At 43.1% G+C, this 25,530-nt stretch overlaps 1 protein-coding gene across 1 annotated transcript in view; it reads right to left on the reverse strand.

Annotated features, from left to right (window-relative positions):
• The window catches only part of CARMIL1 (capping protein regulator and myosin 1 linker 1), a 336,439-nt gene that overhangs the window by 149,895 nt on the left and 161,014 nt on the right, over window positions 1–25,530 (reverse strand). The gene's annotated exons all lie outside the window — the stretch shown is intronic.

Below are 25,530 nucleotides of genomic sequence, written 5' to 3' on the forward strand. Positions count from 1 at the left end.
GTGCATACAATGATGAGCTTTAGGCGATCTCAAATCTTACCTCTGCACCTGCAGGGGGAGTGTCCTCTTTAAAAAAGGAATTTAATTTATGCATGCTGTGGAAACACAACAGCTTTGATTGGAGAAAATTGTCACAGATATATGATATATATGATATATGAGAGATCAAAACTTATTTGGAGGATCATTGACATATATATTTTAGTTCTTTAAAACAACAACAGAAGTTTAGTCTGCCATCTTGATTCAAATCGTGTTCAGTTGTATCCAAACACAGACAAAAACCAGGCCCATGATCTTAGGGACCATCATGCAAAAATAGGTTATGATGGATTGTAGCCAATGCTAGTCCTACTCTGAGTATACTCATTGAAATTAATGAACATGGCCAACTTAGCTCCATTAATTTCAATGGGTCTACTCAGAGTAAAACTGAGTTGGATACAACCTGCCATCTTAAGAGGTGTCCAAATGAAAACCAAACAACCAACTTTGCAAAATATATAAGACCTACGGCATAGTAACTAGTGAGTGATAAGTTGCCACAAGTAATAACAAATGATCATCCTCCTCCCAAGCGTTGCTAACTTTTTTCTGGGCAGGGCTCCTGTGCCTTGAACAAGTAGTAAAATGATGATGAGAAATTCAATTGATCAAGTTTTCCACATTGTTGTATCTGCAGGCCAGGAGAGGCAGCATCTACTCCACAAGATCCTTGCCAGGAAATAGCCAGCAATGTTCCATCAGCCATTAATACCACAGGGCACAATGCTCTATTGTTTTAGAACATGCTGCTGCAGATTAATATGACTTGCTGATTATTAAGATGACATTCCAACCCCAAACATTTCTGCCAGTATATTTGCAAGCTGCTTTGGCATCATGACATCCTTCGCAAAGTTGTACAAAGTATCCTAGCCATTCCCACAAAGGCTCAGCAAATCCTGGCACATATGCTACCAATTCAGTGTTGTTGATTCAGCCTCATCTGCCATATTAGCTAGAAGCAGGCAGCAGAATTAACATATGCTTTGTGGGTACTGGATGTGTAGAGATCAGAAGATCCAAGCCACATCACCAGGTGGTTAACAACTGATGAGTAGAAACTGGAAATATGAAAACAAATCTTATAGGGCCAGATTTAACTAAGTTCTTGCACTAACAGAAGCCAGCATGAGTCCTGCTAATGCAATGGGACTTTCCTCCCCATTCCTCCTTCCAGGCTTCCTCCTCCCAGAACAGCACGTGGTGTGGGGGTTGGTGGAGATAGGAATGGTTGCATTGATGATCTCTTTAGAGCAAAATTGAATTCCACCTAGAGTACCTCAACACAGCTGGTATTGAGAGGTTACCTAATAAAAATCACAATGCCTTCAACAAATAAACTCCTGATTGTTTGAAGAATATGCTTAAATGATTTGTCAAAGGCATGACTCCTGGCTACCATAATATTGATATGCTGCGTATACTTTGAGAAGTTACCCATCTGTATTTTGCTTAAATACCCCATCCCCAGCTATCTCGTTCTTGTGAAACCTCACCAGGATTGTCTTCAGTTAGTTATGTTAAAGCCTTGATATCATAAGAAGTATAATTTATCCTGTACATTTAAAAATGCCAGTTACTAAAGAACCAATCACACAAAACGTTCTGGGCTTCCTGGTTTTAAAACTCCTCCTGTGCCTATCAACTTGGGATTGTTTTACTTGGCAATGAAATGCTAAAGTTTTCTTAAAGATCAGATTTATTTTTATTTTAAAAGGCATGTCCATTGTTAAATATTTTTTTTTAAAAATTGAAACAGAAAGGTGAAATGAGAACCTCTCCCATTGGCATAAGCCAAAAACAGACCTAAAGAGAAGAGAGTAAACATACAGTATTCTCAACACAGTACACAGTGGAACAATAACAATAGAATAGGAACCTGAAAATTAGAGAAAGAGGCTACACATTCCCCGTCCCTGGTCTGGTGTGTTGTTGTTGAATTCTATAGAGGAAACATCTGAAGCTTGTCAATACCAGCCTCAAAGTCTTGAGCTTATGACTTTGGAGAAACATCCATAATATCTTTACTTTTAAGTTTAAGAAAGAGAAGGAAGTTAACTTGATATCAAAGCTTAAGATCAGTAGCTATGTTTGAATCCAGAAATTCAGTAGCATTGCTCTACCCGAGCTTTGCTGTTCCTGTTTGCTGTTCCACTACCATGAAAATGTTGGGAAATTCAAGCCTTATCAGGAGAAACTGGCCACTCTCCAGGCACCCGGCTTGAATCCCGGTTGACCTCCCTGTCTGCATTCTCCGGCAGGACCCAGGCAAGGTTGCGATCAGCGATCCTCCTCATGCGCGAGAAGAACACACCACTCTTCCCTGCTCCCTGCTTCCCCCAGGGAGGGGAAAGAGATAGACAGAAATGTATTTACATGCCTTTATTTCTGTCCTTGCAGCATTACAGAGAAACGCGTCTGCTCTCTTCAAACTCCAACAGCAGAGAGACACAAACTCCACCTCCTGTACTTCCTGTACAAGTCAAATTACACTCTGAGCTAATTCCGGTGCTCAGCACAGTGATTAGACTGTCCCTTTGTTTCCACGGTACAGTCCCAACATTCCCATCCTGTTTTGCTTTCCAGCCAGCTGCAGCTCGCTGCCGCATTGCTCCTTTTCCATAACATAAAACACCTATCTGCCGTACAGCGGGAAGCTAATTAGACATGTTTATGTGTATTTTACATAGCCATGCAGTTTTATAAGGACAGGGCCAGACTAAGACATGTTGCTGCTTGAAGTGAAGCAGCAAAAGGCACCTCCTCTTATTCAAGGTGCATAGTGCCTCTGAAAACACACAGAATCAGTTTTAAAGGATTCTACATCAGCAGTGAATCCACTAGCTCTTTTTTCTTCCTCTTCTTTCCAACCCCCTTTCTGTCTTTGCTGCCCTCTTTCTTTTGCCCCCTCCCTCAGGCTGCTATTGTAAGGGCTCTGCCAGGCGACCTGTTTACTGAGTGTTCATTCTGATTTGCTTGCACAAAGCTCACATGGCAGTTGGGCAATGTCTGGTCTTTATGGAGCATTTGTTCTCACTTGTTTGTGGGGAGTTTATATGACCATGAGCATCCACCCCAATTTGATGGATTAGGAGTCTACTGAGTCACGAGAATAAATAGGTACAAGGTATGGAATGTGCGTAGCAGAGCGCCCTCACTCATCTGCCACCCGAGGCCAGCATCTACATTTTGCCTAATGATAGAGCCAGTCTTTATGAGCATGCAAGGGACACTTCACAATGCATCCGACACTAAGCTGTTTGTTATCAGTCTTAGTGCAAATGTATCTTGATGTAAAGAAACAAAGAAGCTATCTGCCTGTGTTTTGTGCCCTTTTAACACTCATAAAGCCTTTTAAAAAAGGGGTCAGAAGCTAAAACTGCTTGATGGATGGGAAAACAAAGCGGCCTGCCCATTATGCCAGCTCTGTCATCATCAGGATTCCATCTGCTTCTAATGAGGTAGCCGATAAGAAGCAACAGCTTGCTCAAGTAAAGAAAAGTTTTTTGCACTCAGCGGCCTCATTTGATGCATGATGTTTTGCTTTTGACATTTGTTCACTCTGTTCAGCTACGGATGCAGTGCACTCAGTTACTGCCCAGCAACAGAGCTGCTAAGTGGCCTTCCTGCCAGATTGTTCTGTTTAATGCACTTTTTATTCCCTCAAAGGCGTGTAATCAAAGCTTGCTCTAATGCTTCCTATGCTGAAGTTAAACTGAAACTCAGAACAAAATGTATTTTTACCAGCCAGCATCCGGAAAAGAAAATAAAATACTAGGAGGACTCATTACAGGGAGAAGCCCTGCCACTTACTATCCTTTCATGTATTTATAGATGAACATTTAAAGAAATAAACAGCATGAGGGTGGAGTGATAATGGTTCTTGATCCTTCTATGGATTTTGCTCTTGGATTTCCAGAGTGCCCTCATATCTTCTGATCATAGGAGCTTGTGGTGGCGGCAAGTTGGACTTTGGTATTGTCCATATGCTGGTGACACCCAGCTCGAGGTTGTTTGTTTATTGTCTAACTGGCTCTTATGTAGTGTCTGTCTGTGACTGCTGGGAGTGAGCTGATGGAAACTCAAGCTAGAGCAAGAGATCCAGGGTGGAAGAAAGGTGCTCTCAAGTTGCCCGTGCCAGCATTTGGGGCACTCAGCAACATTACAGGGTTGTGATATAGTCCATAGCCTAAGTGGATCTTTGGCTTTCAATAGGAGACATATGCTGAAAAAGGAGGAGGAAATAAATCCATAAAGCTTGGGAGAATATGTGAAACAAACTCTCCAGTCCACAAGAAGGGACATTTATGTAATAAAGAAGCCTGTGTGTAAATCTGCTGACAGACATAAATGTTTCCTTGTTACTAGAATCCAAACCCTGCTCCTTAGGGCACCCAGGAATATTTCTCACATTATTAGTGTAGATCTTATTATGAGATCCACATATTATTCATCCTTTCAAGCCTTCATCTTTACATCACTGCGGGGGGTTGGACCAGATGATCCTCAGGGTCCCTGCCAACTCTACAATTCTATGATTCTATGATCATGGTAATTTGTAGCTAGCAAACACCCACCTTGGACAGTCCCATCAGGTTGCTTCCAGGATCTTGAGGAGGTCATCTTTTTGAGGAGCCCTGCCATAGGCCAACCATTCCTATTTGATCACTCCTACTGGAGTGGAAGTCTTGGGTTTATATTTCCAAATCTCTCTTTGTACCTTAAAACCTCTGGGACAGCCCCCAGCAGTTATGTTCTTCCTTTCCTCCCCTGTAAGACTTCTTGTCCCTGGTGCTTATGCTTTTTCTGTTTATAAATCTCTGTGCTCTACTCCCTCTTAGAGATCAATGCTCTTCTGTTGTCCACCTGCAGAACTTTCATGTATACCATACTTGGTTATTGCTGAAGATTTTTCTGGCATTGGTACACAGTGGGGTTCTCATCCCATGCGTACGTCCTCCTCACAAAAGACTGTAGGGTAGGGTGGTTGGCAGTATAGCACCATCTCTCCTGGTTGCTCAACTTCACAGTCTCACAGGAACCCTGGACTTACCATGGCATCTGATTGTACTGCATTGTGAGCTTGTGGTGATGGTTAGAAGAGGTTCTCTCAATTCCATGTGGTGAGAAGAAGGATGGGGATGAAAAACAAAAGAAAACACAATGAAAAACTGCAGTTGCAAGAGTGGTCTTTTGATGGTGCTGCCAGAGGGAGAGGGAGCCACTGTCACTACAGACTTTGGGATAGCAGTCTAGGGACCCAAGAGTCAGGAAGACACCCCACATGCAACAGCAGCCATATAAGGAGTCCCCACCTTAAGACTGTTAAATTCAGAGTCTAATATTACCAAGTCACACCATTGGCTACAGTAGGGATTAAGAACATGTGGCTCTCCAGGTGTTGTTGATAGAAGTGTTGCCACTTCTATAATCTCTGAACCTCAACCACACAGGCCGGGGCTGATGGGAGTTGAAGTCCAACAATATCTGGGGAACTACAGGTTCCACATCCCTGGACTACAAGGTAACTCATGCAGGTCTGGGTCCACTATCTTCCCAGTCCATTGATGGCATCTCTTTCTGCCCTTGAGCACACTTAGGTTAATCCAATGCTTGCTCTTCTCTCTGTAGGGACTTTTAATTTACAGTGCCGCACCGAGACTTTTACTGCATTGCAGTTCTCCCTTTGATCAGCGAATTATCCCCTTAATTAGTCTATGAATATTAATAACTGCTAAGTACATTGAAGGCAGGTGTCCTGGCACTGCATTTGTTGCTTCTGGAGAATAATGCTTGTTTCATGGAAACAAAAGGAGGATATTTTTTGTGTGGGAACAATGCCCACTTCTGCAGCACGTGCCCTTGGAGAACCAGGATGCTATGTCATTTGGCCACATTTTAAATGGACAGGAGCACCAAGAAATAGAGTCAAGAGTTCTTAAGAGTTGTAAAGTCTCCCAGTTCCACAGAGGGGTCTTTTTCTTTCTTTTGGCAGCGGGGAGTGGGGTGTGTGCATGGAGGAGAATATGACGCAAATCCTAACAACAACTGGCTCCAAAACAAGACATTTGTGTTTCTTATTGTTTCCTGAAAACCAGCAGAAATATAGGACTAACCACTTTTTGAGGACTACTACTACTACTACTACTACCACAACAACAACAACAACAACAACTGACAATAGTTCTGAGGTTCCAAAGGGAAGAGTTTTGAAGGTCTTTCTGGAACCCAGGCCTGTATTAGGGAGAGAAGGCATGTGTCTATTGTGACAACACTGCCTGAAACTATGAATTGTATTCATAGAAACATCCAACTAAGTTAGGTCCATTCATTTCAGTGGGTCTGCTCTGAATAAAATCTGATTGAATACCACCCCATATCATCACCATTATCTCTGGAAATGAGGACTACCAGCAGAGCAGGGCGAGGCTAATGATGAAGCAAGAACATTTGTATAGAAGCCCAGATGTCTGTGGAGGGGCAGTATGGATCCCAATCATCATCAGACTGACCACTTGGCCTAGTCCATGCTTCTGGCAGTCTTGGACCAAAATAACTACAAGAGGAATTGCTGGACTTGAACCCGAAAGCCTGGTCATCCTAAACTGGGGAGAAAGGATCTATGAGAAATGGACAAACCACAGTTGTGGTGAACTCCTCAGGCAGACCCGAGACGGCATTACACTGTCCTATCACTACATTGGACGTGCCAATGAAGTTTAATGAAAGCTGCAACCCTATACACAGCTGAGAGTAAATCTCAGCTTTCTTCTGAGTAGACATGCCTAGGACTGTTCTGTAAGCTTCTTGACAGCTCGTGCTACGGCACTAGGGCTGTAGTAGCTTCTGTGAATTCTCTGTGCTTGCTGATTTATCTTTTTCTTTGATTAAAGGTTTATATCCCTGGGTTCAAAATCTCAGCTCAGCCCTGATGCTCACAGCAAAACCCATGCATACCTATTCAATAGTAAGTCCCATTGAACTCAGTGGGTCTGAGTCCAGCCATAACAACAATAGCAACATATTCCAATCACTTGGAAAAGTTATCTTTGACAAGTCACTATCCCTCTGCATAACTTCTTAAAGTTTTTGAGTTTTGCTTGAAATTGGATAACCCAATGCATACCAACTTTAGCTCCTTGTAAAAAGAGAGGATAGAATACAGACATGATAAATCAATAAGATTATACCTAGTGGCCAATCCACAATCTTTTAATGATCTATATCCTTTTGTAGTGGGTAGTAAGAAGAAATGCAGAGAGAGGTTTTATGCCACTGGGAAGCATATTGCAGCCATCTATGAATCCAGCTTTAATTTTTCTCAAGGCTTCTTGCCAATTAAAGTCTAGATTGATTACTATATATGTTGTGTAACTACAGGATAAACAGAAAAAGGCACAGCAATGATTAAGCCAGGAAGTTCATGGAAGCCATTCATTACAATGCACCAAATTGGTCTCTGGGCCTCTGTTCTGCTCTGTTTGCAATTATTAAAAACTGCATAACGCTACCACACCATGATTACTCCCAGGTACAATGACAGATGCCGTAGAAATACAAGAGCCCCTTGATTTCCTTCAGCCTCATTTGCAACCAGGAAACCAAACAATTAAATTGACTTGGATGAGAAAAAGAAGAGCGTACACACCATAAAACCACCCCACTGCGTTGCAAAGCTGTCTGCAGCTGCTACAACTTTTTATACTTTTACTGTCTGAAAAGTTTGTGCATCATAAATAAGCTCCGATTGATTTAAAAGTGCAGTTAATGTGATGAGACCCACATTTTAAATTTGCTTTAATCATTCTGCTCAGGGAAAAACTTTAAAAACCTGGTTTTGTGGCTTGCGAATTCTTTTGTTTGTTTTGATGTGTATAGCAGACAACGCCCTTCCCCCCTTTTCAAGCGATTGCTCTGGTGCTGATTGAGATCCATGGACTTAAAACCTCAGACAGTTGCACAGGCACAGGCGATACCCAGAATCAAATAAGGAAAAAGGCGCATATAGGAATTCATAAGTAGTTCACGTGATGGGGAGAGTGAATGCCACCACCATGCCTCTATAGAACAGGGATGCATTTATTTCCAAAAATGTAAATGTGGATGAAGTAATAGTAGTAGTATTCAACAGCTGGGTGCTACAGCCCTGCATTCAACTAAGAGGAAATGTAAAATGCTAAATCATTTGTGAAGTCATTCATTCTAATTGGGGTCTATGCCAGATATGGAAACTAGGATTATTTCTTACATCTGTGGTGGCCAACCTTTTTTTGGCTGAGGGCTACACTGAACCGTGTTCAACCCTCTGACGCCAAAGTGGGCATGGCCAATTTTCTTTTTAAAAAAATAATGACAAATGGGGTGCCTTGGGAGGTCACCGAAACCTTTTAACATTATGGAATCACAGAAGAGGACCCATGGAAGTGCTCAGCAAAAAGAACAAAAGCATTTTTTAAATTAAAAAAATGAATTAAAAATAGACAGTTCTTCTTTCTTGGATCCCTGTGTGTGGGGCCTACATGGTGATTTATTAAACTGGCATCATATATAATTTGCTTAATAATGAGATCTAATTGCTAAATTGCAATCCCCCCAACCTTGTACATCTGTTGCAGAAGGCTAAGAAGTTGCGCATTCAACATGCTGCCAGCCAATCTGTTCTCATTAGTGGGGTATGAAGTATTTTCCTCACTGCCCAATCCATCACGTGCATCCAGTTGCCTCTCACTAACAAAACTGCCCAGACTTGTGGCAACCTTGTTAATCGCTATGCAAAAGGCATGAACCAATGCAGCCCCAGGGCTGAGTCTCACAACCTAATCAACCTGGCTGGCACCTACAATAGAGAATGTCTGTCTGACTGTCTGTCTATAATGGCCTAGAGCAGTGCTGGCCTATTGCAAGGCAGGAATCCAGTGTCACTTCCTTCTGTAGTGGTGTGCCAAGAACAAACTTGGGCTGAATCCTGCGCTTGTCACCAGCTGCACATCTTACCATGGTCTGGTCTTAAAGTTCGCATGACTGATTTTTTTACTATTTTAGTCATCAGTGCCTGAATTAACATGTAAAGGAACTCTCACTGGCAGAGCATAACATGGGGAACTGTATTAAACCAAGACAGACCATGGATTCATCTAGCTCAGTATGTGTCAAGGTGCTGTCAGGAGAATGCTGGACACTGGCACAGCGGTCTCCTTCATGGCTTCTTGATCATGCCTGGCCTGAGACTCTTTGTTTGTGGTGCATCCACTCTGGGAAGACTTGGCATGCTAATGCAAATGTGTCGTCTATGCATCAGGGATCATTTTGTGAAGACCCACCATTCTGTTTCATTTCGTTTGAATTTCATTCGTTTACTTAGAGATTTCCATTTTGTCCTTGTAACGCCCATGCACTGCTCATCCAATCTATTCTATTTAATGACAGTAGGACAGTGTTGGATAAAAACCCATCCACTTCCAGCTGCATCACATCTGGGATGCAGATCTCCAAAACATCTGGCTGTCAAGGAGCCAGGATCCTCCCTGGGGACTTTTATTTATCCATGAGATTTTTATTTTAAAGACACTCGCAGAAAAAAATTAGGCCACGTTTTAAAGCCAGTTGAAAAATTCATTACGAAGAGTCATAAAATATGAGCAGAAGCCCAGCCAAGACTGTAATATTAATATTATCATTGCAAGTTGGAACACATGAAAATTTCATGGGCTAATTTCAGGGAGGGAGGTGGACTCAGAGGATCTCTTCATATTGTGACGCTTTAAGAAACCAAAGGACAGCCCCCTTCATTACCTGAAGAATCCTTTTTGGAGTGGGGGAAGGAGGAAGGTAAAGAAGAGTCAGGATCTCAGGGACAAAGCAACCCTCCCTATTTCATAATGACATAATGATGATGTCATTTACTGAGGGCAGCATACTTTTCTCAAAGGAAACCTTCCAATTAAGCTAAGCTTTGGAATAGGTAGAGTGCATTGGCATGCATGTGTAAGTGTCAAACAGGCATTTAAATTTTTTTTAATCCCGAAGTCCTTTCATTACAACCTACAGAAATGAGCAAGCTTTTGAGTCAACCAGAGCTCTTCATTAGACTGAACGTTATGCTGTGCAGGTGGGAGTAAAGCTATGGTGTCTGCTACTGGCCAAAAAAGTTCATTTTTGATGTACAGTTTTAGAAATGGTGTGGCTATGGGGTTCTCATGAAGAACGCTTGCACTACAGTACTTGTCTGGAGGGGTGTGTGTGCCATGTGGCACTTGCGATTTTAGCTCACTTTCCCCATGCTGCAATCCTAAAGACACAGAAAATGAGCACCCCCACATCCCAGATCATTTCTCCTAGACCTTTGTTATAGTTTCTGCAGAATGATCGCAATTGGGTTGCTTTTAGCTTTTGAGGGGGGGCTGAGTCTTGCTGATGGCTGATTTTGTGTCTTTTTTCCCGCCTAGTTGAATTATGTCTTTGTCCTCTTTTTCCAGGACACATCCTCTTTTTCATGGGTATGTAAAACGAGAGTTGTCATAGCGATCCATAGTTAAAAGTGGGAGTCGGCAAATGTGCCCTCTTTTTTGCTCTTCAGAATATGGCAACCCTAGTTTTGCTCATATTAATAATAATAATAATAATAATAATAATAATAATAATAATAAAATTTTTTATTTATATCCCGCCCTCCCCAGCCGAGCCGGGCTCAGGGCGGCTAACAACAGTCAAATAACAATCAAATAATAACACATTCTAAAAATATTTCATTATAAAAATTAGTTAAAATCAAATTGATGGCAACCGATTAAACAAAATTCTGTGCAGGTTGCCAGAGGAGGGAGTCAGGCTGCGCCCTGACCAAAAGCTTGGCGGAACAACTCTGTCTTGCAGGCCCTGCGGAAAGATGTCAGATCCCGCAGGGCCCTAGTCTCTTGTGACAGAGCATTCCACCAGTTTGGAGCTGCAGCCGAGAAGGCCCTGGCTCTAGTTGAGGCCAGCCTAACCTCTCTGAGGCCTGGGACCTTGAGGGTGTTATTATTTGTAGACCGTAGGTTTCTCTGTGGGGCATACCAGGAGAGGCGGTCCCGTAAGTACGAGGGTCCTAGGCCGTATAGGGCTTTAAAGGTTAAAACCAGCACCTTAAACCTGATCCTGTACTCCACCGGGAGCCAGTGCAGCTGGTATAGCACCGGATGAATGTGATCCCGCAGCGAAGACCCCGTAAGGAGTCTCGCTGCGGCATTCTGCACCCGCTGGAGTTTCTGGGTCAGTCTCAAGGGCAGCCCCACGTAAAGCGAGTTACAATAATCCAGTCTGGAGGTGACCGTCGCATGGATCACAGTGGCTAGGTCAGGGCGAGAGAGGTAAGGGGCCAACTGCTTAGCTTGGCGGAGATGGAAAAATGCCGCCTTTGTTATAGCTGTAATCTGCGCCTCCATAGAGAGGGAGGTATCGAAGATTACACCCAAACTCTTAACGGACGGTGCTGGCACTAATTGCACCCCCGCAAGAGATGGGAGTTGCCCCCTCGATCCCATATCGTCCCGCCCCAGCCAGAGGACCTCTGTCTTCGGAGGATTTAACTTCAACCGGCTCCCACGTAACCATCCAGCCACAGCTTCCAGACATCTGGTCAGTGTGTCTGGGGCCGAGTTAGGGTGGCCATCCATCAACAGATAGAGTTGGGTGTCATCAGCATACTGATGGCAACCCAGCCCAAAACTCCGGACAAGCTGGGCGAGGGGGCGCATAAAGATGTTAAAAAGCATCGGGGAGAGAATCGCACCCTGAGGCACTCCACACACCAAGGAGTGACGCGATGACAATTCCCCCCCAAGCGCCACCCTCTGTCCCCGATCAGAGAGAAACGAGCGCAGCCATTGAAGGACTGTGCCCTGGATCCCCACGTCGGCAAGGCGGTGGTCCAGGAGTTCGTGATCCACCATGTCAAAGGCTGCTGACAGATCTAGAAGAATCAGCAGCCCCGACCCGCCTCGATCCAGCTGCCTGCGGAGATCATCTGTTAGGGCGACCAGAGCCGTCTCGGTCCCATGACCAGCACGGAAGCCGGACTGGAATGGATCCAAAGCAGATGTTTCATCCAGAAACCTACCAAGCTGTTCAGCAACCGCTCTCTCAATCACCTTACCCAGGAATGGAAGATTCGAGACCGGGCGGTATTGTTGAACTGTTGCGGGTCAGGCATTATTGTTTTATTACTGAACTGCTGTAGGTGATTTTTTGGCCCCGCCCCCCAGGCCACCATGGATAGGCTGGATTTGAATCTGGGTTTGGTGGGAACCCAGAAGACTCTGCAACGGCCAATGGGGTGGAGCAATGGTTGACAAAACAGTGTGGCTCCAAAAGGACAGGGAAACCTCGCCCATCGCTGGACAGAGTGAGAAGCCGTTAGATTCAATGGCGCATTAGACTCAAGTAAATACAGCATTTATTTAGAGGCTGCCCTTCAGAGTGGTTTCTCTCAAAGCAGCTGTCTACGTGTGAAAAACAATGATGTATATATTAAAAACATTGCAAATCATAAAGCAATAAAACAGGCTCTGAAGCACAATGACACATCTACAAATCATCACCCCAGGAGATAAAAACAGACTAAAATAATGCAAATGTAAAAAAGAAAAGAAAAGAAAAGGCAGAAAGCAAAAGCAGTGTATTAAAAAGACCAGAAGCAGGAAAGTATCATATTGTTACAAAATTTGGGTACCACCCGTTCCTTTGCCTAGCGATGGCAAGATTCCAAGGGGCTCCATGTGCTCACCCAGGGTCTTGTGTTCCAGCGAGAATCAAGGCAGGTGGAGACTGTCGTAGCTTTAAGAAATACGACTTATTCCCATATTTACACCTGAGTTTGGAAGGAAGGAGTCCAGATCTTACAGCATGGTCCTCTCAAGAGTGCAGCACTGGAGTCCAAGGCATCTCTTCCAGCCTGCCTCCAGGCAGCCTGCCTAAGATAGATTTCTCTCTCTGTTCTCTCCCTTCTTCTTCCCAGCACACCTTGTGTTATGTACTGAGCTGAATAGGATCCAAAATGCAGCAGTCTGATTGGTCCTAGAACAATAGGATCCAAAATGCAGCAGTCTGATTGGTCCTAGAGCAATAGGATTCATAATGCAGCAGTCTGATTGGTCCTAGAACAATGCAGCAGTATGATTGGTCCGCAGGAGCCACCCAATCCAGCTCCAGATGGAAGTGAATCCACAACCTGATTGGCCTACAGGAGAATTCCGGAATTAGCCAATCACGTGCAGCCCATTGTGTAAATAATGTATATAAAGCAGATACTTTGGGGGAACATTCATTCCTCCTCACCACTATGAGCTGAATAAAGAGCATGAAATCCACTCTCTACTCCGAGTATATTTCACCTTGCTAAAAACTCTCATTTCCTGTCACTTCACACCCAGTTACCTGGCAACCTTCTGTTTGCCCAGCCCCAAGAATTCCTCTCAGTTGGGCCATCAATACCTTTTGTCAAGATAACGCCTCTATCTATCCTAAGTCTAGGCCTTGGCCTGGAAAGGAAGCTTAGTCTGTATTCCCCCGCCCCACATTGCAATCTTCTCTTCAGTACTCCAAATAATTAAAATCCTATTGTTTATTAATTTCTAAGGTTTGGAGGCATCTCACCCTCAGACCTATAACACCATTCATTTAACTTTTGTGCTCAGTTTTGAGGTTTCAGGGGAGAGGAGGTTGTTGTTGAGCCTACTTGTTTTGAGCCCCAGGAACAGCACAGCCTGCTCCCAGCAGAGACTCTTTCCTACCCCTCCGCTTCATCTAATTATGGACAAGAGGAGTTTTGCATTCAACTTGCCCACTCTGTTTGTATTGGAGGCTATTATTTTACCTGTTTTCCAATGCTGGAACAGGATTAAGGAGACTAAAAATAATTTCTAAATGGCACTTGAGCTGTAAAAGCTACAGTGAGAGGGGGGGAAACACTCAGTATGCATGATTTAAAAAAAAGCACTAATTCATATTCAGAAGGGAGCCTGCTGGCTTCCCAGAAAACATGGAACATAGGAACTGAAGTAGGAGATAAGATGGGGAGTATATGGGCAAAGCCACTTACAGATTTTTTTTAAGGCAGGGTGGAAGGTGTCTCCTCTATGTACTAAGGCAGCAGAGAGTGAAAAGGAAACTGAAGGAAGGTTGTTTTTGTCCTAGTTTGGGGCAGATGCATACCGTCCATCTAAATCACATCCAAACATGTTTAAAGCACATGAATGCCCCCCAAAGAATGCTGGTTAGTGTAGTTTTTTTTGTTTTTTGTTTAGAAGATTTTTAATTTCAACTAACAAAGCATACCTATACAAGTGCATGTTCCAGTTTGCGAATGTTCTTTGGAACCCGAACATCTGACACGGCTTCCACGGCTTCTGATTGGCTGCAGGAGCTTCCTGCAACCAATTGGAAGCTGCACCTTGGTTTCCGAACGTTTTGGAAGTCGAACGGACTTCCGGAGTGGATTCCGTTCAACTTCTGAGGTACCACTGTACAAGGAAAGCCAGTATACAGAAAAGAAATAAGAACGATGGCTGCATTTGAAGCACATCCAACACACATTTATAGCATGCTGTAAACTCATTCTTATTGGCACTGTTAGCCATTGAGAATGAAAGATAGCATATGTTGTTGTTGTTGGCACCCGCCTTTCTCATGGAGTGCACCTCCAGCGGTGAAGTCAAATCGCTGCGTTACCAGCACAGAAATGACCTCTCTTGGGCGCAAGCCTGGGCCATGTGTATGGAGGTCCTGAACTGTCCAAACACCCCCCTCAGCCTTGCTGTTGTTGTCTAAAGGAAAGCAGAGCACTACTTTTGGCACCAGCTTGGCTGCAGGAGTTGCTGGAAGGAGGCATACAAGGCACTATCCAACCATCTTAGAGATAATATATATGTCAGGGGCATTAAGAGAAAAGTGTTTATTTGATTGTTGCCTCTCACTCTTCCCTTTTTCCTCACCCACTTTATGTTTTGGCCCTGTGGTAAAGAAATCTCCAAGTCATTTAGAATGTTTTAAAATCTCTCATTATAACATAATGTCCTCAGGTTTCCTTTCATATACTGGAGGGAATCCAAGAAATTTGTTGGGTTCTTTTGTCAGTCAAAACAATATGAGGGAAATAAGACTCAAGCAGATCAAATGAGCAGTGCAAAACCCTAAAAAACAACAACAAAAGCTGACATAAAAGTCTGGCAGGAAATGTTTTGCAGTTCATTAAAAAAGAAAACCAAATAAATATTCTAAAAGCTTTTCAGAAGAAAGCCATTTACATTTTCTAAAAAAGCAAAATAGTATGTTGCACAGTTCTGCCTGAAAAATAGGCAATGCATTCTAAGTAGACAAGATGGAAAAAATAATCCACTTAGAGTTTTCAGTAAATAAAATATCCTTTTAGAAAAAAATAAATCGTGTCAAAGGAGAATGAATAGACTAGGGGCATACCAGAAATTTGTTCTTAAAGCCAGCCATACTGTATATATATTCTCCATACAATGAGCTTGAAAAACAAAGGAACCCTTTTTTATATACAAACGCTCTTAAGAAGCCAGAGAAAGAAAGACCCAAAGAATATAGAATAACAATGCAAGTGAAAACACACAAAAAATGGCTGTGTTTGTTAGTTCAGACAAAGGGTATGAATTGCCTTCCTTCCAAGTTATTTCATACCGCAGACAGTTTTCAAGATTGTTGTTTTCTTCCTGAGGCTGGTCATCTCATTAACAGTGTCATGTTTCATTTTCCCACTCAGAAACCTCTTAACCACTTGCCCCCACCACCTGGAAGTGGGCAGGCAAAATAAATATTTTAAAAACTGATAAACGTAGACTGTTGATGTCCTCTGCAGACTGGTTCATTTAAAAGAGGGCATCAGTGGTAGCACCAGGCAAAATAGTGGGATAGGAATGCATAGAGGGGGCAAATCACGTTCTGGGAAGAGTGGAAGGTTCATCTCATGCATCGAATTTCTGAGACAGAAAATAGCTGTATATTTCACATGAATGCTCTCATCCTAAACATATTTTCTTTGAAGGAAGTCTTATTAATCTTGATGGAATTAACTTCCAAGTAGGCATTCCAGACCCTCCAAGTGTCCCTATTTCCAGGGGCAGTCTTGGATTTACAGAAGCCGTCCCAGTTTCTGATTTTATCCCAGAATGTCCCGCTTTTCCTTAGGAAGTCCTTATTTTCATCAAAATGTTGGAAGGTGTGAAGCAAATACGATACTGATAAGTTCTGAAGATGTGTACACATCAGAGCGCATCCAATTCAGTGTGTTTGGATATGGTTGCTGCAACTGAGCAACGCTCAGGGATATATTTTGCATAATTATTTCTAGTCAGTTGGTTTGGTGTTCTGGAAACCTGTTAAATAAACCTTGTTCTGTTACTTATAGGTTTAGTTCACAGCACTACAGTATATAAACAGTTCTTGAAGGCAAAGAAGGGCCAGACATTCTCCATCTCTGGTTTCAAAACTACTGGGGTCAGCATTATTTTTGCTGCTGCCTAGATTGTCTTCTTGTATTTTTATTGTGAATTGTCAATGGATTGTTTAATTTTATTGAGTTGTATCCAGTGAGAGTCCAACTCAGAGTAAAGCCATTAAAGTCTAATAGACATGACTAACTTTGGTTCATTGATTTAGATGGGTTTACTCTGAGTGGAACTTAGTGTCATACAACATATTGCAGGTTTATTCATTGGAGATGTTTTCATTAGCCTAATGTTTAGAAGAGTATTTCGTTGTGTTTTGTAATTGTCCTTTGTTTTAAACTCCTTTTTAATATTGTGGGGTGGTTTTTTTTAGATTGCTGTGAGCCATTTTGAGCATGATTTGCCATGGAAAGTAGCATGCAACTAAAATGATGATGATGAGAAGAATCCACAGAGTGTTCACCTTGTTGGGATTACACTCCTCCCGTGCTGCAGATATGTGGGATTGTTTTTCATCCCCCGGTTCTGACACACCTAAGATATTGGTGGTGGCTGGGATAGAGGGAAATAGAAACGTTGGTTTCACTGCCTTACACTTTGCCCTGCTAAACTGGAATCAGCAGGGCCAGAGCAACACTATTGCATTCCTTTGTCTGTTTCCTTTTTTGCTTTGTTTTTAAATTAGCGTTTTGCCCTCCCATTTGAAACAATATTAAATCATGGTATGAACCAACGATGATCCCAGCATCTGCATCCCACAAGCAGGAGGTTGCAATTGCCCAGATGATCCTCCAGAGCCCAGCGCCATAGCCAAAGCAAACAAAGCCTATAATTCAGCCATTCATCATCCCTTACGCATGAGTGGTTTTCAGTCAACAAGCTTATCCTACCTTACTTAAACCAAGTGTCCTTTGGGCATTGCTAGGAGAGGTCTAAGCTCTTTCAGCAAGAGCAAGATGACTGCTGAAGAATAAGACTTGGGGGGTGAAAGGTTGGCTTGGTTTAAGCCCTGGGACACAACACTTAATTGGCATGACTCAGGATGCCCCAAGAAATTCCCCACATGTATCCTTTGTCATATAATAGCTCATAAGTCTAAGTCCACACTTTGTTAAGGGGGAAAAAGCCCTTTCATATTCCGTGATCAGCTTTTCCTATAACTGGGCGACCATTGCATCCCTAGATTGTTCAGTTTTTTGAGGTGCACCCAGAAGGTTCTCCCTGCCACTCTTTTTTAGATAACCTGCCACAGAGGCTGACCACATAAATTGGTTTCCCTTCCTCTATTCTTTAAACCTCAGCGAGTCCCCTTCCTTGCCGCAATCCTTAGCATGGAATCAGGTTTGCGATTCTGCTTCAGGTGTAGCCTAATGACTGCAGCCTCTCATAGACAGCAGATGCAGGCCAGTGATGCATGGTAAAGGTAAAGGTACCTCTGATCATTAGGTCCTTTACCTATAGCCCAAGGGTGCCAGTGTTTGTCCACAGACAGCTTCTGGGTCATGTGGCCAGCATGGCTAAGCCGCTTCTGGTGAATCAGAGCAGCGCACGTAAACGCCGTTTACCTTCCCGCCGGAGCAGTACATATTTATCTACTTGCACTTTTGACATGCTTTTGAACTGCTAGGTTGGCAGGAGCAGGGACCGAACAACAGGAGCTCACCCCGTCACGGGGATTCGAATCGCCAATCTTCTGATAGGCAAGCCCTAGGCTCTGTGGTTTAGACCACAGTGCCACCCGCGTGGAGCCAAACGCAAAAGTGGATAGAGTCTGAAGAAGTGAGAAGGACCAAATATGTGACTCTCACTTCTGCCTCATAGGCTACATTGCTGAGAAATTGCAGCCAGAGGTTTTTGCACGTATGCAAACACATCTCTCCATCTCTCCAAGCAAGCAAGAGGCGTTGCCACAATTCAATGACACATTCTAGCACTTGAGGGTTACATAGCCTGTGAGTGCTGTACCCTGGGGAGGCTGGATGCCCTGGAGAAAGTCCTCAGGGCTGGATAGAGAGGCCTGGAGGTCTGCACGTGACCACCCCTTCCTAGAAGAAAGTTGCAGGATTATAGCCACTATTGCACTCAAGAATTATTCTCTCTCATGCATGTCCTTTTTTACGCAATCACAGATTTTTTTTAAAGAAAGAAAAACAAAAAATCCACTCACTGTTTATATTTAGGCACCTGGCAGCCTAGAGCAGGGCTGGCGAAGCTGTGGCCCCCTCCAGATACCATTGGACTCCGACTCATATCAGTCCCAGCCAGCATGCCCAATGGTCAGAGATGATGGAAGTTGTAGCCCAACAGCATATGGCCCACATCTCAAAAACAAAAATACTAGTGTGGCTTGAGCTAGTCCTGCTGCTCGCTAAACAATGTTTCTCTTCTTTTCCTGTCCTACTCTCATTGTTGGGGGTCCCTTTGGAGCCCCCTCTGCAAACGGCTCCTTGTGGCATGTTGTGATTTTTTAAAGGATGCAGTGAAAATGCAGGTGCAGCTAATGGGAGCAAACTGATAGCACCTCATTATCTCCTGGAGTCTCCGAGAAAAAAGGGGCAAGGGGGCTTTCATGGCTGTGTTCTATGGTGTAATTACACAACAATGCCCCATTAAAGGCTTCACTTTGTAACAGCAACGTTCTCTTCTAAATCAGATTATTGTTACGATTAGCCGTCCATTTAAGGAGATAAATACCGGTAATTAGGGTGTTCCTCATGATGGGTTGTTATTAATAGGTGGCAGATGCTCAGTGATACTCCTGTTGGCAGCTTCCTAGACAATTATTTTCATTAACGCCAACAATATTTTCTTGCAACACAAACAAAAAAAGATATACCCAACCATGCAGACTAATCAAAATATTATAGCATTTTGTTATGTTCTTGATTGTGTTTCTGGATGCTGTTCAGGCCAATACTATATATTCAAGAGTCAAATAATAGAATACAGAAGATACTCCCTTTATGCCTACATGTACTCCAACCACCATCCCCTTTTAATATATATAAAAACCAGGGACAGGCAGTTTTTATTTTCTAGCAATTGCCCCAGGTAAATCACTGTCCTGATTTTGCCTTTGGGAGGTTATGAAGGATCACTGAGAATCTACCACATCTCTCCTGCGGAAATGCCATTCTTGGTTTTTCACAACAGGGAAAGAAATTTTCTCTCTCAGGGGCCACACAGGGGAAAGTAAGGGGGGCAGGTTTTAGGATTGCATGGCATTCTTGTCTTCATTGAACTGTCTGGGTGCATCATTTCCTTTCTTTCTCTTTGTGCTTCCCCCTTCCATCTCTCCATTCAACTAGGCTTTACTCCCCTTTCACCAATCCAATAAAAGAGGCCAGAGCTGATTGCATGCTTTCGCCCCTTTCTATCACTCCATCCATTTTGGCTCTATCCATTTCTATTCCCCCAACTCTCCTCTCCAGGCCCCTGTTTCCTGGGACTCACTGCAGGGGGTTTTCTGTTCTGGGATCACTGCACATCAGCCATGCCTCCTTCTATACCTGGGATGCACACCCACACCTTAGAAGAAGAGGAAGCGATTCCCCAAAGGATGGAGGTGGGTTTGCAGTATCTGGAGAGCTGCATGAACTTAGGGCGGAGGCTTTGGGTATTTCACCACTGCTCTAGATCAATGTCTGAAGGAATAGAGAGAGATGCCGGGGGGGGGGGGGGAGGAGAAGAGGCCCAAGGAGGATGACCAGGATGACCAGGAGCCTGGAAATCAAGTCCTTTGCAGAATAGTTGACAGAGCTGAGTATGTTTAGCTTGGAGATCCTACATCATACAATGCTTTGACCTTCCAAGTCCCCTTGCACCTTCCAAAATGTTTTATTCTGTGCTGCTATTCTGTAACAACTACAACCAGGTCCTTTACTGGAGTAAACATAATACAAGTGGGGGGGGGGGTTGAGGGGGTGGGTAGAGAAAGAAAACAAACAATTAGTTTACTAGAACAGCAGACGCACCAGCAGAGAAGTGGGGTTTGTGTGTGGGGTTTTCAGGCACATTCTGAACTGGAGTCATTCTCACACAGCCATAAAGCACTGCTTTATCAAAACTGTCAGGATGCCTTATCCAGAAAGCTATGCTATGGACGAAAAACAATAAATCCAAATATACCCCATCTACAGCTATTATTGCTGGAACAGTATTTGCATTCTCCTCTAAGGGAGAGCCATGTTTTAAAATACTGGGAGACCAAGTTTCTGGAGTCTTCCAGTAGCGTGAAAATGGTAATAATGGCTGACTGAATTGCATAATAGACAGAAACGGGCCTGCCGCCTCTCAGCATTTACAAGTGCTCTCAGCTTGTGGGGATAAAATTGTCAGAGTAGCTTTAGCAGTAACAATGACTGAAGTATCTGGGGGAATAATGAGAGATATTCTCTAGAGAGTTGAATATGCACTTTCCGCAATATGGTAAATATTTGCTTGCCATGAGATCAGTTTTGGGGATGGCTCATTTTTTTAGGCCAAGATTTGTGGAATGCTCTCCTCAGGGAGGCTCACCTGGTGCCTTCATTATACATCTTTAGGGGATATGCGAAAACGGTCCTCTTCAACTAGGCCTTAGGCTGATTAATATTCTATGGCCTTTTAAATGTGTTGGGGGGAGGGGAGAGAATTGTTTTGTTTTAACTAAAACTAGTACAGCTTTTAGCCTCTACTTTTATCTTGTGACCTGCCTTGAGATCTTCAGATGAACGGTGGTATATGATGATGATGATGATGATAATAATAATAATAATAATAATTTGACTTTAATTTTTCTTTTTATAAAGTGAAGGGAAGGATGTGAGAAGGCACCGATTTCTGTTCTGACCTATGTTGCTCGCATGCAGTGCTGTCTCAGTTCCACTGCAGTTTGGCCTCCAACAAAAACAGGGTTACTTGTCATGCTGTCTGCTGCGATGGAATTTTACACCCTTAATTACATTAATGAATTACAAAATGAATTAGGTGGTTTGAAGCTGACTTATTTCATACAAACCATATTTAAGATCTGTTAGGTTTCAACAGTACAACTACTGTAGCTGTGGTAGTTCCTTTCCAAAGGGAGTGAAAACTTTCAAACTCGTCCTTGAAGCAGAAGCAGCAGGAGAAGGCTCATTCTTGTCTAGTCCTGGGTCCCATGAAGGTAACATGTAGTGCAGATTTTGGCATTTCCTATGTCTACTGCATCACTCTGGTTGACCTTTTATTTTAGAGGTTTGAATTCAGACTTACTTAGAGTAGTCCCACTGGAAACCATGGGCCTATGCTAAGTCTGATTCAACCCCATAGTTCAAAGCACATGGCAGATCAGATGCTCTGTGACTTGCTGCAATTAGAGGCACAATTAATCAGAAGCAGGGGAAGGGAAAACCACGCTGGTCTGTGCCAACATCGCTAGAATCATCACAATTCAAGCTTCTGGACTAGCTGCTTTTACACTTGCAGTTGATGGCATTTCTGGCTCCTGATTATGAAGGGTATGAATGCTGCTGTGATGTTTCTGGGAAAAAGCCAGAACAATATCCCAGCTTGCTTTGGCTTTGTTCAACAACTGGTAGCAACGTTGCCACGAGGGCTTACTTGGAAGCTTTGAAGGCAAAAAATGAAATGGAAAGTTGGAACATGCTGTTCAGTAAACAAAAATCCTCTCTGTGTTTCTGAGTTGTTCAGCATAGCAGGATAACCATCTGTGTCGCTAGGGAGAATCTTATAAACAAAAAAACTGCAAAGCAGGGGGGGGGAGGTCCCCCCCAGTTTCTCTCCTCCCCCCTACAAGACTCTTATCAACAAAGCAGCTAATAGTTCTCAGTTGGGTTTTTTTGCTAAGTTTTCTTTGTGCATTGCATATTTGTAATACCAGGAAGGCCAGATAATTTTAGTTTCTTCATATTTTAGACAATTTAGCTAAACAATCTATTTCTTCTGCTTCAGAAAATACATTATTCTTGACACTCTGTTTGACGGGAACTATTGGAGGCTTTTCCAACAGTTTCAGAAATGAATTTGGAATATTTTTCATGGATGTTAGACTTTCATCCCATCACACCGAAAAGTTGATATGGATAGGCAGGCAGCAAATTGAGTGTGGCCAAGACAGCCATTGACATTTGGATCTTATCCACCCCAGATGGCTTGTGAAAGCTACTCTTTTCCCTTAGCCACAGCGGCTCTACTGGAAAATGGACATGTTCTAAGTTTAAAATTCAGCTGCTGATCCACTTAACTTCAATACATGGAACGGGGTAGGAGGCACCATCTTGTCCTTTGCCTCAGGTGGCAAAATGTCTAGGACCAGCCCTTCGAGTTAATAAGGTTCTTTTAGGTATAATTTTAATCTGTGTGCCATTATTTAGGGATAAGGCATTGGGAGCCAGACACCCATAAGCAGTTGGACTGAAACTGGATTTCCATTTCCCACAAGTATGCCATTTAGGAAAGAAGGCATTCTCCCATTGTGCTTTCCGATCCTGTCCAGCAATTCCTAGAAGGCACATATATCTATGGCAAACTCACTGGTTTTGCATGTGCAGCAATTATTTTTGAAATAAGCAGATTACTAAGGGCCTCTCCAGACTGTTTTTTAATGATATATTTTGCAACATGTCATTGATACAATAATAGAGCATTAGTGGTGGGTTTCCAGTGGACCATCCACACGCCTGTTTGCTTTATTAGTTGCACACTCCTGAACTATAACACAACAAAAGTGTGACAACTCCCCCATTTGCCCCTCCATTCCGCTCCCAAAAAATTGTGGTGTAAAAAGTTGCAGGATCTTAGCAGGAAGTTATGGGATATACACTGATTGACAACATAAAAGTATGTCTGCCTTGAAACATTTGCAGTATTGAAAGGGGATCACATGTAACTGCCCCAATACCATTATGAGCACAAATCATATTGAATGCAGAGTAAAAAAAACATCTGGAGGAACCACAATTATGCACTAGGAATGCATGTGAAGGGCAAAGTCCTTTGCCTGTGTAAGGAAGGGCAAGACAACCGATCTGTGTTCATAACATATTCTGCGGCATTCAAACAAGGCGAAGAAGGAAATAACTTTGTTATGTGTCTTCCCCTCTTCCTGAAATGGTAGTCCCTTTTCTGCCCACCAAGGTTTCCCAACACTCAATTATTTTACAGCTAGAAGCAGTTTTCTTGAATTTTAAAAACTTCTAAGTTTTAAAAACTTAGCTGAACTTCAAATATGTACCAGGTTTTGAAAGTAATCCCTCTTGGGGGCCATATGCGAAAATCACTTAAACCTCCCTGATGTTTTTCCCGGAGATGAAAGCAATCATATTTCTTATGTCCATTGGTTTCCTGTCCTTCCTGCCAGCAGCATAGAGCAATCTAGGAAAATTAGTGTCTTTGCTCTCCAGGTCTCCAAATGAACTTCAGAGCTGTTGGAGGGTGGGAGGGAACTGGACATGGGTTTTGCACATCCAGCCCAACACTCTGGTCCTTAGCCCACTTGCTGCTCTCTCCAGATGTTCTTGGCTTCCAACGCCTATCAGCCCCAGCCAACATCTGGAAGCCACCAGGTTGGTGGCTACTGCTCTAGGCAGTGCCCCATACTGGGGAGTTTTGCTGGCACTTCTTCTGATTTTAAATTTTTTGAAAAGAGAAAAGATTCTGCCCGGTTACAAAAAAAGGTGAAATACATTTCAGCCCCAGTCAATGTTTAAGTGAGCGATGCTTAAATTTTACCTGGATTGCAGCCAATCTGTTTGGCTCACAGTGAAGGCTCATGGAAGGTGGAGAAAAGCTGCAGCTGGTTAAATAGAGAGGGAAGCAGTGAATAACATCATGAACAGAGCCACAAAACCAAATCTTTCCCATTCTCTCTACTGGCACCTTATATAGCTGGTTGAGCCAAATGAGGCCTTTGCTTTAAGTCTCCTGTTTGGCATTCTATTTGCTTGTAAGCCTGGTTTGTTTGTAATAAAACAACTCCCTTGTATATTGAAATATCATAGAGGCATGTGTGGTATGCACATTCAGGACACAAACTCATCTTTCAAGTTCAAATAGCAGCATGACTTCAACTGCCATCATCAGAGTCGGGAACATAAAAATGCAAAAAAAGTATTAGCGGTGGTGAAAAGGGGAAAGGAAGAGGCAGTTATCTTTAATTCCAAATTATTTTGGAACCCACTGGAATCAATGGACTGAACTAACAAGCTGATTTATTTGAAGGGCTCTGCTCTGAATGTGACTAACTTCGATGCTATCCAAAATATATTAGACTTACCGGTACATTGTATAGAAATGCAAAGGTTAAAAAAAGTTAAAGGTAAAGGACCCCTGGACAGTTAAGTCCAGTCAAAGGCAACTATGGGGTGTGGTGCTCATCTTGCTTCAAGCTGAGGGAGTCAGCATTTGTTCACAGACAGCTTTCTGTGTCATGTGGCCAGCATGACTAAACCGCTTCTGGCACAATGGGACACCGTGATGAGTGCCAGAGTGCACAGAAACGCCATTTACCTTTCCGTCGCAGTGGTACCTATTTATCTACTTGCACTGGTGTGCTTTTGAACTGCTAGGTTGGCAGAAGGTGGGAGAGAACAACAGGGGCTCACCCCATTGCAGGGATTTGAACTGCCGACCTTCCAATCGGCAAGCCCAAGAGGCTCAGCACCACCCGCTCCCCTCATACAAATGTACCTGTTTGTGACTCGGCTAGCATTTACAAAGCCATAGAGCAAAATATGCTATTGTGCCTTAAAGTAGGGAAAAGCAGGATGGATGGATTCAAGCATATACCTCAAAAGTCTTGCACAAAAGAGAGCTGGGTTTTTTTCTTTTTTTGAAAAGAAAAAGTTGGAGCATTGTCAATGATCAATCTATGGGTTGAAGCACACAAAAGAGATAGTTCACACTAGAAGGACAGGAGATGGAACAGAGACTTGATCTTAAACCAGAAAGACTTGGGACCCTTGAAATGAGACCCCTTGATCAGGATCAGCTTTGGTGCCAAGATTAGCACCACTTGGGGGGATATTTCTGTCCAGCCAAACCTTTGCTGTTTTCCAGCTTT

This window comes from Podarcis liolepis (genome assembly GCF_965112155.1).
Source record: "Podarcis liolepis genome assembly, chromosome: 8".
Classification (NCBI taxonomy): Eukaryota; Metazoa; Chordata; class Lepidosauria; order Squamata; family Lacertidae; genus Podarcis; species Podarcis liolepis.